Source organism: Pararge aegeria, chromosome 18 (assembly GCF_905163445.1).
Source record: "Pararge aegeria chromosome 18, ilParAegt1.1, whole genome shotgun sequence".
Lineage (NCBI taxonomy): Eukaryota > Metazoa > Arthropoda > Insecta > Lepidoptera > Nymphalidae > Pararge > Pararge aegeria.
The window spans coordinates 14,291,217-14,313,550 of NC_053197.1; the positions used below are offsets into that span (position 1 = coordinate 14,291,217).

At 38.4% G+C, this 22,334-nt stretch overlaps 1 protein-coding gene across 1 annotated transcript in view; it reads right to left on the reverse strand.

Annotated features, from left to right (window-relative positions):
- The window catches only part of LOC120631615 (disheveled-associated activator of morphogenesis 1), a 179,414-nt gene extending 159,523 nt beyond the window's left edge, over nucleotides 1-19,891 (reverse strand). Inside the window, exon 1 of the mRNA XM_039901271.1 lies at nucleotides 19,677-19,891. The gene's annotated coding sequence lies outside the window, so the exon portion shown is untranslated. The remainder of the gene's footprint in view (nucleotides 1-19,676) is intronic.
- Nucleotides 19,892-22,334: the final 2,443 nt, after the last annotated feature.

Genomic DNA, 22,334 nt, shown 5'->3' on the forward strand with positions numbered 1-22,334 from the left:
CTTGTAACAAGTTAGCCCGCTACCATCTCAGACTTATACTACCTGATGAGATTGCAATCAAGAGCTATTGGAATAAAAATAACACTTTAATTAAATTTACATGTATAAATAGATAGTCAGATAACTTGCTGGAAAGAGCCAGTTTCGCTCATTCGCTCGTAGCAATGGTGTCGAGAGCGAGAGTTTAGTAGTTTACAGTGCGCAGGCGCTTCCTGCCCGCACAAAAACATCGCCAGCTGCGTGAATCACACAGCTGTTTTCAACGCTGTTGCTCTTTTTTTTTGTATAGTGGTGTATTGTTCCGTAAAGATTTGTTGTGAGCAAATTTTTGAACAGGCATCGGTCGGCCAGTTTTGTTTTAGATAGAACTTTTTACTAGTCATAATTAATAGGTCTAAGAATAGTTATATCCTTTTCCACAAACAACAAATGAGAACGGACGGACGGACATTTTATAACAGCTTGTTTTTTTTAGTTTAAAAATGGTTGAAATCGGACCATTACATTTTTTTTATGCAACGCTCTTAAACAAAATTGCTTCACTTATAGAATATGAAACGAACATGCTAATTCAATATCCAAATAATAAACTTGTAATAAATAACGGGGGTAAAGTTCTCCTATTCCTTGTTGTGTCCATGTTTTTACAGGCAGACACGATATTTTCATCCCTTCTCAGGGGGTTTTATAATCGGGGGATGTGATTATTGTCTCCTGTGTGATGTGATATTGTCTCCTGCCTATCCTAGCTTTACTATAATTACAAAAAGCCTATATTACTCTCCGCCCTTTAAAGTGTAGGCAATTGCAATTTGTTTGGTTATTCATTTAGGGCGTGAAGGAAGGACCAACAAATTCAAATACACAATTCAAATTATTAGCTTTATTCTTGTAGACCTATCACAGGCACTTATGAAGCAGTCATACATATATTATTACAATTATTGTGACGTGATGGCGATAACTGCATTCGTTAACTTAAAACTAAATCTAGGTGGGTTCCAAAAGCGTCCTGTAGGGCTAGCATGCGCACCACGAGATAGTTATTTTTACTCGTATTTTTTCTATAGAGATTGACGAGAGGATAGGTACACATAAAACTCTCGTGGCGCGCATCCTCGCCCTACTGGTCTGAGAAGAGGCCACAACAAACATAGCCGTACAAACACACTATCGTATTTATAATATTAAGTGAGGATTTGTATCATGCTCCAGAGGTAAAGACATCTCAATGGCGTGGATAAACTATAATAAACTCATGACTCGTATAGTCCGGGAGTTACGGTGCTCACGCGCATGAATCACGCAAGAGGGAAGTGTGGGATTAGCTGAATAGGGGGACCTATGTTAGCGTATTTATGAGACTTTTGTTACGAGGGTCGTGTTGCGTATTAGTGTTTTTTTTCCTCTTTTCTTTTTTTACAAGTTCGCCCTGTAGCATGCGCGACATGAGATAAATATATAACTCGTTACTCGTATTTCCTCGATAGAGATGCATCTCTATAGAGGAAGTACGAGTAACGTACGGACGAGATAATGGGTAGACATAACTCTCTCGCAGTGTGCATTCAATCTCGCAATTGTCAAAAAGTGAGACAAACCACCAGATGTGTAAAAAAATATATATGCATGTTTGTTATATTTTGCATGCCTGAGAGTTTTTCATAATCTTGACGGTCCATTGGCGCAGTTTGCACCGACCCTGCTTTCTGAGTCAAATGCCGTGGGTTCGATTCCCACTACTGGAAAATGTTTGTGTGATGAACATGAAAGTTTTTCAGTGTCTGGGTGTTTATCTGTATATTATAAGTATTTAATGTATATTATTTATAAAAATATTCATCAGTCATCGTAGTACCCATAACACAAGCTACGCTTACTTTGGGGCTAGATGGCGATGTGTGTCTTGTCGCAGTATATTTATTTATGCAGTATATTTAAGGCGTATTAAGATTTAAGACTACGAATCCGATCGACGGTTGGACAAATCCGGCAGAACGGCCTCCCTGGCGCAACGGTGAGCGGTGTAAATTTAAGTGGGAGGTCCTGGGTTCGATTCCCGGCAGGGGCTATTTAGTAATTTATAATTTCTGAATTTTCTCTGGTCTGGCCCGGTGGGATGCTTCGGCCGTCGCCACCCTACCGTCAAAGACGTGTTACTAAGCTAATTAGTGTTCCGGTGCGATGTCGCGTGGAAACCGATTAGAGGTATGACTACTATACTGGGGAGTATGGTAATCATAGGTACAGGTAAGCCCGCTACCATCTTGAACTGCATCATCACTTAGACTAGGTTCGATTGCAGTCAAAAACTACCTTGTAGTGGAATAAAAAAATAACTTATCACATCTCTCTGTTTGCTTTGGGGGTAAAAAAGCTCCAGTGTAGTGACTGACAAACTAACAGAAGCAAAAAGCATAACAGCCGATAAGCTTGTACAAATTATTATAAACAAACTTTTTTCCTTACGGTGGCGCCAGAGATTCAATACTGCAAGTATCCATCCGCTGTGCTAGGAATGATATAATAGAGTCCAGTTTCCTTTGCTCTGCAAACTCTATCATAACCAGTAAAAAATGAGAGTAATCCGAAGCAAGCAACTGATAAAAAACCTTATTACAAAGCTTTTTGATGCTCAATTTATATTCGTATGGTAGGATCTAATAAAGTCTAGTTTCCATTGCCACAATAGACTTTATAACTAAAGAAATAGGTGCAACAAACTTGAGGAAACGCAAGCGATAATAGGTGTTATGGCTACGACAGTAAGTGCCAAAATAATATATTGTGTATCGTGTATTGTACACGTGCGAGGAAAGGAATGCATTACATCCGTCGATACGACACGGACGATAGTTTGTTTTGACGATATTATAATAACATAATGGGTGACAATTTTCAATTTAATACACCTACGTCCTACACTATAGTTACCTATTTATAGTCAACGACATATTATTACACAGCATATAAAAATAAAGAATGAAAGCAAAAATGTAATGTAAAGTTGATATCAAATAATGAGGGTTTTGTTGCACAATGTGTAGTATGGACTACGAAAGTACTAGTAGTTCACCCAGTACTAGGATATTTTTTGTCGTTGTTAGCAATCTTTATGACTACCTTCGTCTCTACGGCAGGACATATCTTACTTGACTTAGATAAATAGGAAGTTACGCTAGGCTTTGTTTCGTCCTGTCCAGATCCCCTCCTCCTTAGCGTAGTAGCCTTGGAAATCGGTTGGGGCGGTTGGTAAACGGGAAGTATACAATGGGTTACCCAGACGTCTACTTAAGCCAACGAGAGGGACAAGGCGGCGTGGTGGTTTTTAGTTCGGGTAAACGAGTCCCCCACATAACCTGTCCTGCCCAAAAGGACAGAGTAGCTTTTCCACCACGACAAAAAAAAAGTGCTATGTTTCGTCTATGTTCTTGTTTATAAATAACATCATGTATTACAATTTGTGACTTCAAAAAGTACTGTATTAGATCCTTTTTTTGACGGCCGAGTGGCGCAGTGTGCAGTGACCCTGCTTTCTGAGTCAAAGGTCGTGGGTTCGATTCCCACAACTGGAAAATGTTTGTGTGATGAACATGAATGTTTTTCAGTGTCTGGGTGTTTATCTGTATATTATAAGTATTTATGTGTATTATATTCATAAAAAATATTCACCAGCTAACTAAGTACCCATAACACAAGCTACGCTTACTTTGGGGCTATATGGCGATGTGTGTATTGTCGTAGTATATTGATTTATTTATTATTACTTTGATATTGAAATGTTTCAATACTCGAAAACAACCTCACGATTGTCGTCGAGCATGCACGTTAACGTGTCGAACTATGTAAAGACAAAATAAGTTTATACTACATACAGATTACAGACGTACGGACTTCCTGCGAGCTCTCTCAGATATAACACGTACGTAACGCAATTAGCACGGGGCTCTCGTATTCTTGGAAGGATTAACTGGATTTTAACAGGGTCTAAACTTGTTTGACTGACTGAGGCTTAAAGTAATCTCTAATTCTGTCAGATTTGTTTAACTACGAGCGGTGAGATGTTTTCACCGATTGAGATAATAAACACTATAGAGAGTGATCAATAATCATGGTGTCTAATTCTTCAAAATCCTACTACTAAGTAACTACGACTCAGCTGTCCGTCCGTCTACGAGGGGAGGTCCAAGAGTTCGTGGAATAGGAAGGGTTTTAAAAAAAAGGAAACAACAAAACTATTTTTCCTTTTCAATATAATCACCCTGAAGTTGAATACATTTATTAGATCTATGAAAAGAAAAATATTTTTTATCTTTTGCCGCAAAATGAGCGAAAATTGCCTCCTTTACTTCATTGTCGTCGGAAAATTTCCTTCCCCTTAGGTCTTTTTTTTAAATCAGGGAACAATTTCCAGAAAAATTTAATTTATTATACACCCAAAACCTTCCTCATGAATCACTCTGCCCATTAGTAAAAACCGTATGAAAATCCATTCGGTAGATTCTGAGTTTCTCGCGCCCAGACAGACAGACAGACAGACGCGGAAAGGGACTTTGTTTTAAAATAAGTAAGAATGGTACGCATCCCATCGTGCACGAGACCGACCCACGCTTGGCCAGTTTTTTAAACCGAGCACCGAGAACTGCCCGCTATTTCTACAATTACCAAACTTATACAGACTCAACTCCAGCGAAATGCATTAGAAATTTGGAATATGAGTTTAATATGTTCAACATAGAGCAAACTTTTCAATAACAGCAAACTTGTCTACGGAACCTTTTGTCTTGTCTGTGGAAGCATTTCGGTACAATGCTGCGTCAAGACGGTATATGGATTTAATATAACTTCCGTACCCATAAAAAGTTAGCCCGCGCCCGTCTTAGACTGTATAATCACTTACCACCAGGTGAGATGGCAAAAACAACAACAGTACTCCAAACTAGGGCCGTGGCACAGGTGGTGTACAAAAACCACTGTCAAATCAAGTGTTTTCCATGTAAATAAAAGGTTGGTAGCCCCTGCGGAAAATTACGCAATTAACTGCACTTGTAACCCAGCTAAGAAATAAAACGTTTTGCAGTGCACTCTCTTAACACTGCATCATTATCAACCCATTACCGGCCCTTGACAGGACACGATTCTCCTCTCAGAATGAGAAGGGTTTTTAGGGCGTACTCCACTAAGCTAGCCCAGTGCGGATTGGTAGACTTCACATACCCTTGAGAACGTTATGGAGAACTCTTAGACAGGCAGGTTTCATACAAGTATTCCTTCATAATAGTTTATTTGCATAAAATAAAAACGCACATATCTCCGAAAAGTTTTTATAGGGTGCAGGTCAAACGCACCACATCGAACTCGGTACCCCACGCAAAAGAGGCCGCAGCTCTAACCACTAGGCTATCACCACACCTTTTCTCTTTCCACATAAAAGGTGAGTATCGAGAATGTTACATACAAAAGGCCTATTTAACGCATAAATGGACATACAAATTCGTCAGCGGAAACGATAACGGATGCGTCTAATAATTATGATGACGATAACTACTTACGTATTCATTAAAAATTATACGCAAAAAAAATAGTAGTGAATTGCGATTATAAGAATGAGTGAGGTAGCAGAGATTGTTTGACACCAAGTCGAGTTTAAACTTTATTATGAATGATGATAGAGTGCCAACTGTGATATATATTCCACTTACGTTTACTTTATTAATTTATAATTTAAAACAGTAGATACATTATGACTTCCTAATTTTTTTGTTATGAGTTACATACTAAATCTTCAACTATTTACAGATTATCACAGCATGCATTAATATGTAAAGTCATTCCTATAAATTATTTACAATTAATTATTAGTCTGTTTATATACACCTTTAAAAGTATAAATTAAGGTTTAATTAACAGACGATACGTAGCAACGGACAGATTTGATGACAGATGTCAACTTATTAGATTGCGTGAAAGTTAATTACAATTTATGTATATGGTATCGAAGGAGCGCCACGTAGCTACAAAACTAAGAAACCGTACTGTCACCAGATGGCGCTGTTCCGATACTATATAAATCGTAGTGAACTTTCACGCGATCGAATAAGTGAACGTAAGTAACGCACACGCAAAATCGCACACGTGGTACTGTGATTAGTTTACGAGTCCCTAGGTAAGAATTTATAAAATTACTTACCTATATGACTATTTCTCAATTTTGGCAAAAATAATAGTGATAATAACGATGAATATATTCTCTAGATATATTATCTATCACGAAATAAAATAAAGGAACTGTCGTGCATGTGATACACGAGGCAGATGGTTGAAAATTTTTAAATAAAGTAATTCACCTTTAGGGGTTGATATGGATCTTCGAAGGTTGTATGATGAGCTTTTGCAGCCACTGATAATCAACGGTTAATGAATGATATACAAAATCTCTATACTGAACTGATTTTAAGTAAAAGTTATTCGCAGTGTCATTGAACATTAAGTGCGTAAAAAGTGATTATAGGAACGTATATTTCCCCAAGAAATTGCCCGCAGACAAATTTACGTGCAATATCTGGGAGATATATGAAACGTGGCAAAAATGGAGTTATTTGAAACAAACATACTTGAACAGACGAGGATCGAAAAACGATACCTAAGACGTAACGAAATACTGCACGCGGTACGCCCGTGAGCTTGGCAGTTTCCTATTACCTTACCATATGGGGAAACAATATGACACTTCAAATTCCTTTAGGGTTTCTGCAATGTTATTAAGACACCTAGCTCAGGTTTTTTATGACCGCTACAATATTTTGAAGCTCTCATAAATAGTTAGTACAACTTAAGGAACATTTCGATTTTTATTGTAATATATGTAATATATGGGTATGACTTCAGCTTCCCTTTCGGAGGTACCGAGTTCGATCCCCAGCACGTAGCTATTAATTTTCGTTCGAGTTATGTGCGTTTTAAGCAAATATCAGTTGCTTTAACGGTGAAGGAAAAAATCGTTAGGGAAACTTTCATGCCTGAGAGTGCTCTACAAAGCGAGTGAAGTCTATCCGCACTTGGTCAGCGGGGTTGTCTAGGGCCGTAGCCCTTCTCATTCTGAGGGAACACTTGTGCCTGTAGTGCAATGGGCCGGTAATAATGATTGTAGTATAAATCCCTATCCCTACCCCTTCTAATATTATAAATGTCAATGTAAGTTTGTTTGTTGCGCTTTTACGCAAAAACTACTTAACCGATCCTCATGAAACTTTCTAAACATATTCTTGGAAGTGTTAGAAGTAATATAGGATACTTTTTATCCCGACATTAAGCTCAGTTCTTTTGGGAGAGGAGATGAAAGTGTTTGACGATTTTACACCATAACTCCGACAAATTATAACCGATATAAATAATTATTTTTGTACTAAAGAAGCTATAATATGTGTTCAATTTTGGTCAAACTTTGTGAAAATCTGATGAATGTGGTTGGAGATAGAGGACAGAACTCCTCAGCAGACAACAGCAAACCCCTTATTTAAGGCTTAGCGATACTTTATTTTTTTTAGAACTACAACTAAATTGAATGCCACATCAAAACACAAAATCAAACGCAGACGAAGTCGAGGGCAACAGCTAGTATAAATTAAAATAAATATCATAATAATTTGATAGTTGATAATAATAAAGCAAATCAATAAATATTCTACGACAATACACACATCGCCATCTAGCCCCAAAGTAAGCGTAGTTTGTGTTATGGCTACTAAGATAGCTAATAATTATTTTTATGAATATATAATATACATAAGTACTTATAATATAAATATAAACACCCAGACTCTGACATTCATTTTTATCACACAAACATTTTCCAGTTTTGGAAATCGAACCCACGGCCTTGGACCCAGAAAGCAGAGCCGCCGCCCACTGCGCCAATAAGCTGCCAAATAATGAAATAACGATGATGAATATCGTTTTTACAGAGAGGTAGAGGTTTTCTCCCCGGAGGAAGGTTAAAATGTTATCTTCTCCAACAGCTTTATCAACTCTCTGAGCATTGGCGCACAAGTGGAAATTATATCTAAATATTATATTAAAATGTAAAGCTGAAAAGTTGGTTTCTTTGTTCACTTGAACCCGATGATATCAGAAACTACTGTTCCGAATCCTTTCAGTGTTTTCCATTTATCGAGGAAGGCTATACCTATATCATCACCATAAGACCAATAAGAACATTGCACCAATGAAGAATGTCAAAATCGGGTTTTTTTTTCGTTTTGAGAGCTGCCGCTGCGTGCGCTGCGTGAACGGTTAAAGTTTCGACAACATAATATGTCTATCTTTTAAGTTTGACCTATACTGGATGAAGTCGCGTGGGACCGCTAGTATAATATGCATAAACGTTAATAATAAAGCTTCTCCTATTCCGTACTTTGGGGTGGATAATCGCGGGATATAATTTTTATCTTCTGTCTATGCTAGCCTATATTTAATACACGAACTATATTTAATAACGCTTCTTTTTAAACTTCTTAACTCTATAGACAAGGTTACGTGAGTAAATTCACATCTGATATAAGAATCCTTAGTGCCCAAACCGATGTTTCATTATTCAGAAAGGACTGCAAAAATCAATTAACAATTCGCTATTGGTTATTTGATTTTTCCAGTCCTCATTAAGGGACGCTCCGAATGCCTCTCAACCGGCAGTCTTTATTCCAAGCACGACTACAAGAGAAATTGCGAAGGCAGTAGAATAACAAAAAGGCATGCCAGATCATCTGCAGGGTACAATGAAACAAGAAGTATTCTTCAGTAAAAAGTGGTCTTGACAATCGAGGATTGAGATCGAGTAATAGGCCGTAGGTACGTATTGGTTAGATGAGGTGGTGTTATTTTTTCTGGAATGATTTTATGGTCAAGTACGCTACGCGTTTTTCAAACACAAAATGTATTTCTTACTTCTTGCTCTAATCCTACGTGGGGTCTACATAGACAGGCATTATCTTCTTCATAGACAGGCTTGGCATAATTTTTTGACAGACCGACCGCCCGCTCTCTACCCTCTTTATGGTAATGTTTTAATGTTCGTCGAATAACCGCCACTTCAAAGCGGTGAAGTTTCTAATCCCATTTTAGTCTGTTACACTCAGCATTCGCATATCATGATAATATTCGGTTCATTTCGGAGAATTTTGTATTTACATTAAAGTCTTCGTAACTAGAGGCACTAGTCTTATTTGATTATTTTAAATCAAAACTAGTGCACAATTTTAAAATGGAAATCTAATATATAATCTAAGTTTAAAAAAATAACGCTACCCCAGCAGTTATCATAATCACAATTTTCCAACCCTGCGTGGGTCTGTTAGGAACAGTCCCTCATGCAATACATTAACTAACGCTCAGTTTTAGATCCCATTTAGTACATCGAAACCATACAGTATGCGTACAGTAAGTGCATCACATCGCTATGGGCCTCATAAAAAGGCTCAGAGTCACTCAGCGGGCGATGAAGAGAGCTATGCTCGGAGTATCTCTACGCGATAGAATCAGAAATGTGGAGTTTCGTAGAAGAACCAGAGTTACCGACATAGCTCAACGAGTCGCGAAGCTGAAGTGGCAATGGGCCGGGCACATAGTTCGGAGAAAGGATGCACGTTGGGGTCCCAAGGTGCAGGAATGGCAGCCCCGAACTGGTAAGCGCAGCGTTGGTCGACAGACGACTTTAAGCGCGTCGTTAGCCGCTGGATCCAAGCGGCACCGAACCGTGGAATTTGGAACTCCCTACAAAAGACCTATGTCCAGCAGTGGACGTCTATCGGTTGATATTATGAAGTGCATCACATATTATGTGTGTATCAATGGACGATGAAATCATCAACCTAAATTGCCACTAGCTCCCTAGCTACATAGAGGCAGAATGCGTGATTTATATTCCAAGCTTCATCTTTTTGTTCGGCCTCTTTGTCTTGGTCGTTGACTAAGTTATTTATGCCATTCATAGAGTCGTCCTGTGGCTGGAAAACAAAGAGATAATTCATATACATAACACTTGCTAATGTATGCAGGCAATTCCCGCTTAGCGATGCTAATAGAATCTTTGACGATGAAATTTAATTTAATAACCCTCCCAAGAACGGTATCAAAATGCCTATTAGGTGATAACTGATAGATTGAAAATGATTAATGGAAATTTTTATCAGACTTCAGGTAGTCCTGTAATTTGATCCATGGGTACTGAGGAATTAGAAATACAAATTATACCTTTATTACGTGCAAAGTTTTCAAGCCAGAGAAAATAATGCGTTCAAAAGTTACTTATTTAATATCTCGAAAACTCCATATAGCTAAAACACTGAAAAGGTTTTAGGTTCCAGTAAACCAAATCGTTTTGCAATACACCATAAATTTTTCCGATACCAACTTAGTGTACACCGAGGATGGTAGTTCAGTTATAATTAATTAATGTTAAATTTGGTAGAAACGGTTATAACCCAGTGGGTAGGACTTCGACTTTACGTTCGGGTGGGCGAGTTCGAATCCCAGCAGGCACCTCTAACGGTGAAGGAAAATATCGTAAGGAAACTGCATAGACCCGATAGATGATCATAATGATGATGAAATTTGGTCACAAAATTGTTTTTACAATGAATCAGGAGAATAATAAGATACGAGAAACTGAGAAAATAATACAACATAAATAAGTAATAATTGCTGAGACTTTTCCTATTCTTCAAAGTGTTTCGTAAGGTCGTACGTCTAGGTTTTGTGTCACACTGCGTCCCAATTTGGTATAAACGTGCAGTTCTAAATATAGGCAGTTTTAACGTTGGAGGGGAATTTTGGAGGTTCAAGGACCTCGCGAACCGGCCTCCGTCTCAGTGATGTAGGCATTTATTTAGACCAGACAGGTTTAGGGTTCACAATCGATTACTAATGTGATACATCACGAGGAGTGAGTCATACGGTGAACTGTTTGAGGTATCGTCAAATGATTTTCTGCATTCTGCGCTTTGAATCATCATTCAGGTCATGTGTCTCGACTTTTTTAGATTGCACTGTTTATCTACACTTTTAGTAATTCAAAAGAATTTTTTTTAACTTATAAATAATTTTCCAAGATCCATCTAACAATTTGCACATAAAGTATTTTATAATAAACAATTTTTTTAAATCTTCAGTTTCTAGTAGAGTGTAAAAAAATAGGGGTGATCTCTAATTTTTTCTTCCGTTAGTTCAAATTTGTAACAGAATTCTTCTTACAAATTACAATAACACATCATAGAACACCCCTTCTATAGAAGTTGATTCTATAGGATTTATAGAGACCTGAAGCGTCACGTCTACCAATCCGCACTAGGACTACACAGCGCGGTGGACTACGGCCTAAACCCTGCTCATTGTCAGATGAGACCCGTGGTCTGTATTGGGCCGGTGATGGGTTGATGATGATGCCGAATGATACTAACAGGGACTAACGGTACAAAGTGCTGTCCGGGGCAAGCAGCGAACATTTGTAGACAGAAAACCCGTCCAAGGATCTTAACCCACGACCTCGTGATCCATAGGCAAACATGCAAACCACTAGAACTCAGTGGCGTGCACGGGGTTTTTTACCAGGGTATGCATAAAGGTAGGTGCCATAAAATGGAAAAATCCTTCGCATTAATGAGTCATACAAAAATTTTAGGTTATGCAGTGCTTTTGTGCTTGTATGAAGTGCACGACACTGCTAGACCTTCGAGACAGTCCCTCTTAACTGTCCGGGACTGTCTCGAAGGTCTAGCAGTGGCTTGAGTCTAAATCGAGAGTGGTTAGAGTCTAAATCGAGTTTAAATTTTTTTTTTTTAATTTATGTATTTGTTAAATTGTCATTGGAAACACCGGAGGCGCCACATTAATCCATAGAAACATGTAATTAAACATTTTAATTTCCAAGTAGATACTTATTTGCTTAGCTAATGCATTATGAGCTTGTTATCCTACCGTTTATATTCCAAGACGTACTTTAAGTGTCATTGGATATTATGTAAGTGCGTCTCGTTGGCAGCCGTCCAAGTTTATTAATGTCTCCAACGGCGTAAACCTTAAATGCACTATCCAGCATCCTTTGTAGTTTGCACTGTGTCTATGAGTCAGTTCTATTCCGCACAATGCCTTGCCCAAGCAGTTGCGTGCATAGAGGGTATGCACAGGGTATTCAGATGATGAAAAATGAAGAAAATCTCCAGTACAAGTTATAAATACTTAAGGGTGGGTTTTTTATAACTCTTACAATGCTTCTCCTTAAGTTTTTTATAACTCGTACTGCAGATTTTCTTCATTTTATATCATCTGCATACTGTGTGCATATCACTGTGCCTAGGTACTGTTACTTTACTTGTCATCATCATCATATCAACCCAATACCGGCCCACTACAGGGTACGGGTCTCCTCCCACAATGAGAAGGGGTTAAGGCCGTAGTCCACCACGCCGGCCCAGTGCGGATTGGTGGACTCCACGCACAACTTTTTTGCAATGTCAGCAAGAAAAAATAAGGGCTGTGAAATAAAACTATACTTTGGATGCTGCGTTAGTCTAATGATAACATATATGTAACAACAACCGTTTAAAAGGTCTTGGATGGATTCGGAGGTCGAGGCTGGTACTGTGCATTTTCAACAAGAAATGTTAAAAATGTACAGGCTGGTACTGCCTGTACTAAATAATTAATTAGCGGTGGCGGTAAATAAATCCCTGTGTTTCGGTACCCGGTTGTTATAACTAACATAATCTCTTCAAAGCGCATGCGTAATTTCGAAACCGTATAATTATATCCTTTCAATGTTAAATTCTCGTATCCTCCGTCGAGAAATAATCTATTTCAAAGTAAATAGGTGCCTACCTATGACCCTTCAACCAATCTCACTCCCTATATTTGGAACACCCGGGCCCGGCGCAAAACGACATGTGTGGGGGTGTGTGTGGGTGGGTGTGTGTGTGTGTGTGTGTGTGTGTGTGTGTGTGTGTGTGTGTGTGTGTGTGTGTGTGTGTGTGTGTGTGTGTACTAATTGCAACGTACAGATTTTTTTGGTCTTCGCGGATTATAGCAAATTAGTTATGTATGCGATAATAGCGTATAGTTTTCTAAGTGGCAAATTCAACTGCAAAAGCGTAGATACAAGCCTTTCCTTTATTTAATGCGTCATGCCAAGATGCTTTGTAATTTGGCAGAAAACTCCGCGGGAGTCATTTCAGGGCACTCAACTTTTTTGCGAGAAGTAGGTACTTATTCATATGAAGAACTTAAAATACATGTTTGTTACCGGTGTAAGCAAGACTCTGTTCGTATGAAATTTCTCTCCAACCTTTCTGTTTATTTTTTCGAGCACGAGTATCCTTACTAATTATTATGAATGCGAAAATATGTTTGTTTGTCCTTCCTTCACGCCATAACTAAGCAACGTACAACTTCATTTTTGGCGTACTTAGTGTTTGTTGGAAGGACAGTATAGGTCACTTTTATATCACTCTACAAATTTTCACTTATGGCCAACTTGCCAACTGACCTTGCAGACAAGGCTCTTTTCTGATAACTCACTTTATTTTCTCTTTTTTTATACAAGTTAAACTTTAAGGTCTAAGATGGTTACGGGCTAACCTGTTAGGTGTATGGCAAGCCATACTTCTTATCCGACATCGTGCCGGAACGCCTAATCAATAAGCGGCGCCGGCACCTATTTGGCAGCTGATAGATAACTAGCCCCGGCCGAAGCCTCCCACCAGACACTACTTAACTCATACCAGTATAACTCGACTTGAAGAAAAATAAAAATTAGGATAGTATAATTATAGCTTTTACGGCTTCAACGTGCACACTTTCACATAACATTCGTAAGGTAAAAGATCAATGAAGCAAAACATCAATTAACAATGCATGTTTAAGTTGATTTATAACTTTTCAATACATTGTAAGGAACAGTGGCATGCGTCTTTATGATCGCGGTGCGTACTTAACTGACTACGCAGTAAAAACATTGAATAAATGAGCAAGATATTAAGTCAGTTACGCCCACTGGTTTAAAGTATTTCTCTAAATTCGCTTACGATCGTATGACCGTTTTTTTTTACTTTCACTGTTAGCCCTTGACTGCAATCTCACCTGGTAGTAAGCGATGATGCAGTCTAAGATGTTAGCGGGCTAACCTGTAATGGAGTATGGTAGTTAATCCCTAATCGATTTCAACGCGACATCGCACCGGAACACTAAATCGCTTAGCGGCACATCTTCGTCGGTAGGGTGGTAATTAGCCACGGCCAAAGCCTCCCACCAGACAGATTAGTCGATTTTAGTCTTGCAGAACATTATGGAGAACGATCAAGCACGCAGGTTTCCCCACGATGTTTTCCTTCACCGTTGAAGTAAGTGATATATCTTAATTGCTAAAAACGCACATAACTTAGAAAAGTTAGGGGCGCGGGATTCGAACTCGGCTCCACGAGATTGAAGCCGAAGTCCTAACCACTGGGCCATTACCGCTTCCTTTGCCTTAGTACCTACCTATACGACATTGCAATATGCAATTTTTTTTCTAGAAGCGTCGGATATTAAATTTAATGACTAAGGAAATTATAACAACACAATAAATATCATTGATAGATAGAAACAATAACGATTTCCATGTAAACGATGAGTTTCACTTCCCTTCCGATGACTGAAATAGCGTCTCTGAATCATAAGAATCCACAGAGCAAACACCTTTGCCTAAATATAGTATGCGTCAGAGTAAAAAAGCATATACCTAACCTGTATAGATAATATGTTCTCCCTACTATATATCTATTACACCTTTAAACAATCGTGAGTATTCGGGGCTCTGAACCGTCAGTTAGTTCGCGCGACGCGGCACGACATACAGTATACACGTCATAGGAGACGTCATAGGTCTCGGTGGAGATCTACGTTGCGCACGAACCACGGCCTGCTCGTGGCCATGCGCATAAACTTATTATGTAGGACTTGTAAGCTCTTGTAAGAGCTGTGAGGGCGATGGGCGAATCCCACTTCCCCCCCGAGCCCTGGGGCTTTTCTCATGGCGGGCTTTCACGCTCGCCCCACTCCCCTGTAGCAACGGACGCCGCAGCAACCCTTCATGTGGTTATCGGCAAGTGTCCACCCGAAAATCGAAATCAAGACTCAGCCGTCTATTAAACAGTTAATAGTTTTTACATCTGACGGCCGATTGACGCGTGCAGCTTTCTGAGGCCAAGGCCGTGGGTTCGAATCCCACAACTGGAAAAATTTTTCGTGATGAACATGAATGTTTTTCATTGTCTGGGTGTTTATATGTATATTATAAGTATCCTATTCATAAAAATATTTATCAGCACAATCTACGCTTAGTTTGGAGCTAGATGGCGATGTGTGTATTGTCGTAATATATTTATTATTATTATTATTACTATCTTAATCCTATCTATTTGTAAGACAAAGGATCATCAAAATCAGCCCGATTTTGGGTTCGATTCCCATGTGAACATGTTCGTGTGATGAACATGAATGTTTTCAGTGTCTGGGTGTTGATCTGTATATTATAAGTATTTATGTATATCATTCATAAAAATATTCATCAGCTAACTTAGTACCCTACTGTGGGGCTAGATGGCGATGTGTGTATTGTCGTAGTATATTTATTTATTTAATTGTAGGTGAAGGAAAACCTGCATGCTATAGAGTTCTTCAAAAATTTATCAAAGGTGTGTGAAGTCTACCAATCGGCACTTGGCTGTGCGTCCAACTGTGGTGGACCACGGCTTTTCGCATTCAGCCTCAGCCTTCAGCATTCTCCCATTATCTCCATTTTATTGGAGACTTTTAGAACATTAGAGGTAAAATAATTACTGTCAACTGCTAAATAGTATGAAGTGACTAACCGCCTGTTCGAGAAACACTATACTAAAGAGGAGTGGTTTTTTATTAGTTGCGTACACGGTTTCTGTACGTTCTTAATTCTGTGGAAGAATGTTTAATACACCTTTTTTACATTGCCAAAGTGGCGCGCGGTTGTAATGCAAACTATTTGAGCTGTACTTGTATAGGTTTGTTTAAGATTACAGCGGATTAGCGTTCATTGTTCGGGATTAGTAACACACCTATTTGGAATACGGAATACCTACTTAGAAATGGTGATTCAGCTGTTGGTCATGTTAAACACTAATAACTAGAACGAATCACTAAGTTAACGAGCAATCTTTTTACTTAGGTACCCAAAGGTATATTATACGATATAAATATGTAGTAATATATGAAGCAAAAAATTTGTACCTACTAGTCTAGTCGACAAGTTAAAATAGAGATACTGCTCTTAAAATTATGTGCGATAGCCTATTGAATCGGGAATGACGCCTAGAACAATGTGCCAAAAGCGTGTATTCAAATAAAAAATTGCAAAAAAGTTATAAACAATTGAATATGAAAAAAAATTGGCATTTCGTTTGTTGCCAATATTTCATAAACTATTAATATTTAAGTAATTTCAAAAAAGATTCTGAAAGAGGAGGAAATTTCCAATAAAAAACTCCCAACTCCCGGAACTCTTTCTCCATTATTTATAATTTTAATTTAACGCTAAAAATAGGTCTGCGCGCGACATTTTTAGATTGCGCGGGCGGCGTCAAAAGCGTGTAGGGCACGATAATTTAAAGTTTTAATTTATTTAAAGTATTGAATATATTTTTTTTTTACTTGAAAAAATGATGGTGTGTTCTAAACACTATAAATAATTTATTCCAGTTGGAAATTTTACTAAAAGTAAATTTTTTAATAAGTTAAACAATTGTTAACTATCAAAATTTTCTCGAACTTCCGTCTTAATTGTAAGTGAAAAAATTTTTTTTTATTATAATTTATTCGGCGCTAAAAGGGAAAATAAAATTGGGCTAAATTGGGAAAAAACCTCGTTTATTCGTAAGGAGCGAAGAGTTTATTGTTTGATCCTTCTATTCTAAAATTTCGAAAGAGGAAGGTTAGGTTAGGCTAAAAGTGAAGTAGCGCTATGTTTCAGATGCAGGTAAAGGCTGCACCGGCACCATCTCGCTACGACGCGACGATAAGGAGCAGAGTAATGAAAGTTATAGCGCGGCCAGGAGATTCGACACGGAAACTCGGGTATATTGAGTAGAATAGCTGATGAAAAATATTATATTACTAGGTGTTGCCCGCGACTTCGTCTGCGTTTGTTTTTATTGTGGCAATTAATTTAGTTTTAGGTCTAAAATTAAAGTATTCAGTATCGCTAAGCCTTAAATGAGGGGTTTGCTGCTGTCCGCAGAGGAGTCCTCTAACTCTAACCACATTCATCAGATCTCCCCAAAGTTTGGGTAAAATTAAATACCTCTATAGTACATGGGGCGTGCAAAGGAGGTCTTATCGCTAAAGCGATCTCTTCCTGACAACCTTTGACGTTAGGAAAGACGAAGGAAGGGGTTGGTGCAGCAATTTGAGTTTAACAGTTTTGCAGTGAATTCTTTACAATGTCTGAAAAGCGCTGTCAGGGAAGTGTAAAAAAAGCTCTAAAAAACTACTTACTTAATTATTATCATGAAGTTAAACCACGTTTATTCGTAGGGAGCGAAAAGTTTGAGTTTGTTCGTTTGAACTTTCTAATTTCTGGAATAAGTATAATAAGGTATATAATAATATTTTATAATATATTATGAATATATATATATATATAAATTTTATTTATATTTCCAATTAAATAAATAAATATACTTCGACATTACACACAGCGCCACCTAGCCCCAAAGTAAGCGTAGCTTGTGTTATGGGTACTAAGATGGCTGATGAATATTTTTTTATATAATATAATACACATAAATACTTATAATATATAGATAAACACCCAGCACTGAAAAACATTCATGTTCATCACACTAACATTTTTCCAGTTGTGGGAATTGAACCCACCGCCTTGGACGCAGAAAGCAGGGTTGCTGCCCACTGCGCCAACCGGCTGTCAATTATCACCTGTAGATGGGTAATTTGCTAAGTCCGCCATTTATACGTATAAAAAAAAGTAATTATGGTAACATGTATCGTGTAACATTTAATCCAGACGTATTACATAATTTTCGCCAATTATAGCTTGTTAGCGGTTCTACCTGGATTTACAAGAATACAAAACAGTGATTTTACTAAAGCTGCGTGTCTTCAGCACGTCCACAATATATGAATATTGAACATACAACATTAGCTTGCTGAAAAAAAAGTGTGTGCGAACGACCAAGTAATCGTATTCATACATACGTGCTTGAAATAATAAATGAAGTAATAAATATTACAGTTTAATCATTGTAAGGCGTTGATAGCCTGGTGGTGAAGACTTTGGCTTCACTTTCGGGGGACCGAGTTTGATACCCTGCGCGCAACTTTAACTTTTCTAATTTACGAGCGTTTCAAGCAATTAGAATATCACTTGCTTCAACGTTGTAGGAAAACATCGTGAGGAAACCTGCATACCTGAGATCTCCATAGTGTTCTCAAAGGCGTGTGAAGTCCAGTGGCGTGCACTTCGTTTCTTACCAGGGTATACTTACAGCAGGAAAATTGTAAAAATCCTCCTCCTGTGCTCAGTGGCGTGCACTTCATATATGTACAAAAGCACTGCCTACAATTGATATATAGCTCGTATAGGATGAGAAAATATGCCATTTTATGCAATTGTCAATTGTAGGCAGTGCTTTTGTGCACTCCTCTGGTTTAGTCCAGCAATCCGCACTGGACCAGCGTGTTGGACTATGGACCAAACCCTTCTCACTGTGGGAGGAAACCAGTGCGTTGTAGTGGGCCGGGAATGGGTTGATATGATAATGATGGTGAATAATTTTTACCTTTTTTTTTAACTATAAAATAGCCTTTGACTGTAATCTCTCTTGGTGGTGCTGCTGCAGTCAAAAAGGTAGCTAGGGGAATAACATGTTAGCGCTTATTTAAGACCCATTGCCCTATAATAGCTTTTTTAGAAGAAGGTATGTGATTTGGGAGTTCCCTTAGGATTTATATTTTTTCCTCTCAAAATCTTTTCAGAATTAAAATAAATGTTGCGAACAAATTTGCAGGCAAGTTCAAAGGGGCAGTTCATTTTACAATAGGGGCGTTAGGGGCTCTACGAGTAATGTTACGAATTTTAGGGGTCTCGAATTAGTAGATTCATTGTTTTGTGATTTACATAAATCATTAACTTAACAATATTATGTGAAAAATTATCCTACCATTGATCTGGAACGCTGAGTTTGTTTATTAGTTGCAATATGAACTGTGAAATTAAGTTCTCGTCGTAAATGCGATCTTTTGCAAAGCTTTCTGTATTAAAATCTATCGTGTCTTCTTTCTTCCAGATTTTGTCCTATTTGCATGAGGTCTAACTTTTCTTCATTTAGTAGGGATCTGTACTATAACAGTGAGGTATTTTTCGACCATCACCAATTAACTAGTGGGTGGTCTTCCACGAGTACAAACGTCTGGGATTCTTTGGACGTAACCGAAACACCGTTAACGTTTTCCACGAGCTTTTTGACGAGCGTAAAAAAACTTTATCATTATAATTAAATCTTCTATAAAAATAGGTACGGTACAATTAATAGTTTCCGTAATATCCGATCCGTTTATCCGTTCCGATTTATAATTTAATAATATTATTATGTCCTTACCTTATGTCAACAGCTGAGGTTTTGCCGGGCAGAGGTGGAGCTGCCAGCTAACGTGCACCGGTATTCCAGAAATGCAAAGTATACACACAACACTGAAAACACGCACTTAATAATAATTGCACTTCACAGAACAGCTGGTTATATTCCACGGGGATGTTAGGACGTCAGATTTGTCCTTGAGGGACGCGTGGCGCCATGTTGTTTTGGGGACGGGCGCGTGGAGACTGCGCGCAGCCGCACTCGCCCCCGGCACGGCGCGTGCGTGCGGCACCCCGTACCCCTCCCGTGTCGCTCGCGCTCCCGAGCGCTTCCTTCCGTGTTCCTGTCTTCCTGGTACATCTACTACAAATAGGTTATTGGCAAGGGCACAGATGGTTTCTTTTTAGGGTTCTTTACGCACCCAAAGAGTTAAATGGATCCCTATTTTTAACTCTACTGACCGTCCATCTGTCTGTCTGTTCGTCTGTTACCGTGCTGTATCTGATACTATTTAATAACTAGTTATAAAGTTGAAATTTTCACAGATGATGTATTTCTGTTGCCGCTATAACAAATACTAAATAATCGAATTGAATAAATATTTAAGGGGGCTCCAATACAACAAAAGTGATTATTTTGCTTGTTTTTTCTCGATATTGATAACGGCAACAGGTAGACGCTTAAAAATATTGACAGAATATCTAGATGATATTCTGATATTAAAAATTACAAATTAAATTACAACGAAACAAATATTAATCCCAGAGAACAGACATTACTTCTTTGCAGTTTTTATAGATAATGGTACGGAACCCTTCGTACGCGAGTTTCACTAACACATGGCCGGTTTTTTTTTAAATTCATTAACGGATTGAGTGTTACAGATCTTAACCAGATGGGCCTTTTTTGTTTTCTTACGTGGGATATCCTCATGGATACCAAAACACCCGGGGAGGTGCAATAATTATGTCGGACTCCTACCGACAAAACCCCACGGTGTTCCAACTCGTCGACTGGGTCACAAAAACGCTTTCGCAGACATCCGCGCCCCAGCAAGCGGCGTCCGTTAAGGCGGACCCATCTCCGGGGGCAACAGATATCATGCCCCCTAATTTTCCAAAAGCGCACCTAGAACAAGGTGTACCCCACCAGCACCAGGACCGGTCTCTCACAGGCGGTAGATGTCCCCGCATCTATCGTCCGGAGATCAATCTTTCTGTACATATATAAAATATAAAATCTTTTGTACAATATCAAGATGTTGGTAAACAATATAGTCAGTTCAGAGAGCATAACATTCTACTAAATTAATAGTGTGGCTTAATTAAATGTAAAATTAAATTAAACTAAACACTACAAACACATGATAAAATTAAAAATGACAGTAAATTAATAAATGAATAACCAATCGAATAAAATGTTCCATAATTTATATTTAAAATTATTCAGTTTATAATAAATATTCTTTAACATCATGATATAAAATTAATCGAGAAGCATTTTACTTAATTTATTCTTAAACATATTTAGATTCATGTTTTCGAGATCGGTTGGTAGTTTATTATATATTTTTACAGCCATACCGCAAGCATATTTCATATATGTACTATTGCATCGTTTTGCAGTACATAGCTTGTTGGGATATCTGACGACTTTATGCGTATTATATTTACAATTTCTTTTGAAATAATTTGGATATCTTTTAACAAATATACACATATCTCCTATATACATACAAGGCAGTTGTAGAATACCTAATTTCCTAAAAAATTTCGCGGGGAGAACACCCAGCGAGTCCAGCGACCCTCTCCGGCGAAGGGTGTTCTCCCCGCATTCGGACATCCACCCTTTGCTCGTGCACGCGCGCTAACACCTACGCATCCAAGTCCCACGAGGGCGTCCCTGCCAACGCGCAGGCCGCCTCGAACAAAATCGTGCTGTATGGTCTCACCTATTCTATGTAGCTACAACCAATTAGCTCTGCGGGCGAAGATGCCATGGTACTGTAATTTATCCACAAACAATTAGACCGTGATTGTAATCTCATCTGGCGATACGTCTGATGGTGCAGACTAAGTTCGTAGCGGTCTAAAATGTTAGGGAGAAGGTATGGCAGTTTAATTAAATATTTATTTTATATACCAATATAATTTTGTCTTTTTGGTTTAATTGCCAACAGCTGTAAGGGCTTTATGTTGGATGACTAACGATTCCCCTAGACTTCGTCTGTGTACAATTTCTTAGTAATAAATGTTTCCTATACCAAGTTTCTTCAGCTATTCTACACAATCTACTCCAACCCTCCGCATCGATCGGCTCCCTCTGGATTTTCTAAATCGGACTGATATTTCCTGAGTTTAGGGCATTTTAATAGTCAAACTAAACATACATTCAACGTGCATTTAACCTAGATAGGTCATAAGGATTTAGTGCCACCACCACACGGATCGTTATACTGAGCAAGCGTGAGCGTTATTTTTTTTTAGGTTTAGATAGTAATTCTTATTGGTTATACACTGCCCGCCTACCTAATTGGAGGCATGTGCCAAGGACGTTAATCTTTATAAACATCCTGTCATCGGATCTTTGTATATTCCTATACTTTTCAGGATGACGATCCAAAAACATTAGTTCATGCCTCTTCTTTATACAGGTAAAATGAGTGTAAAACGAGACAGA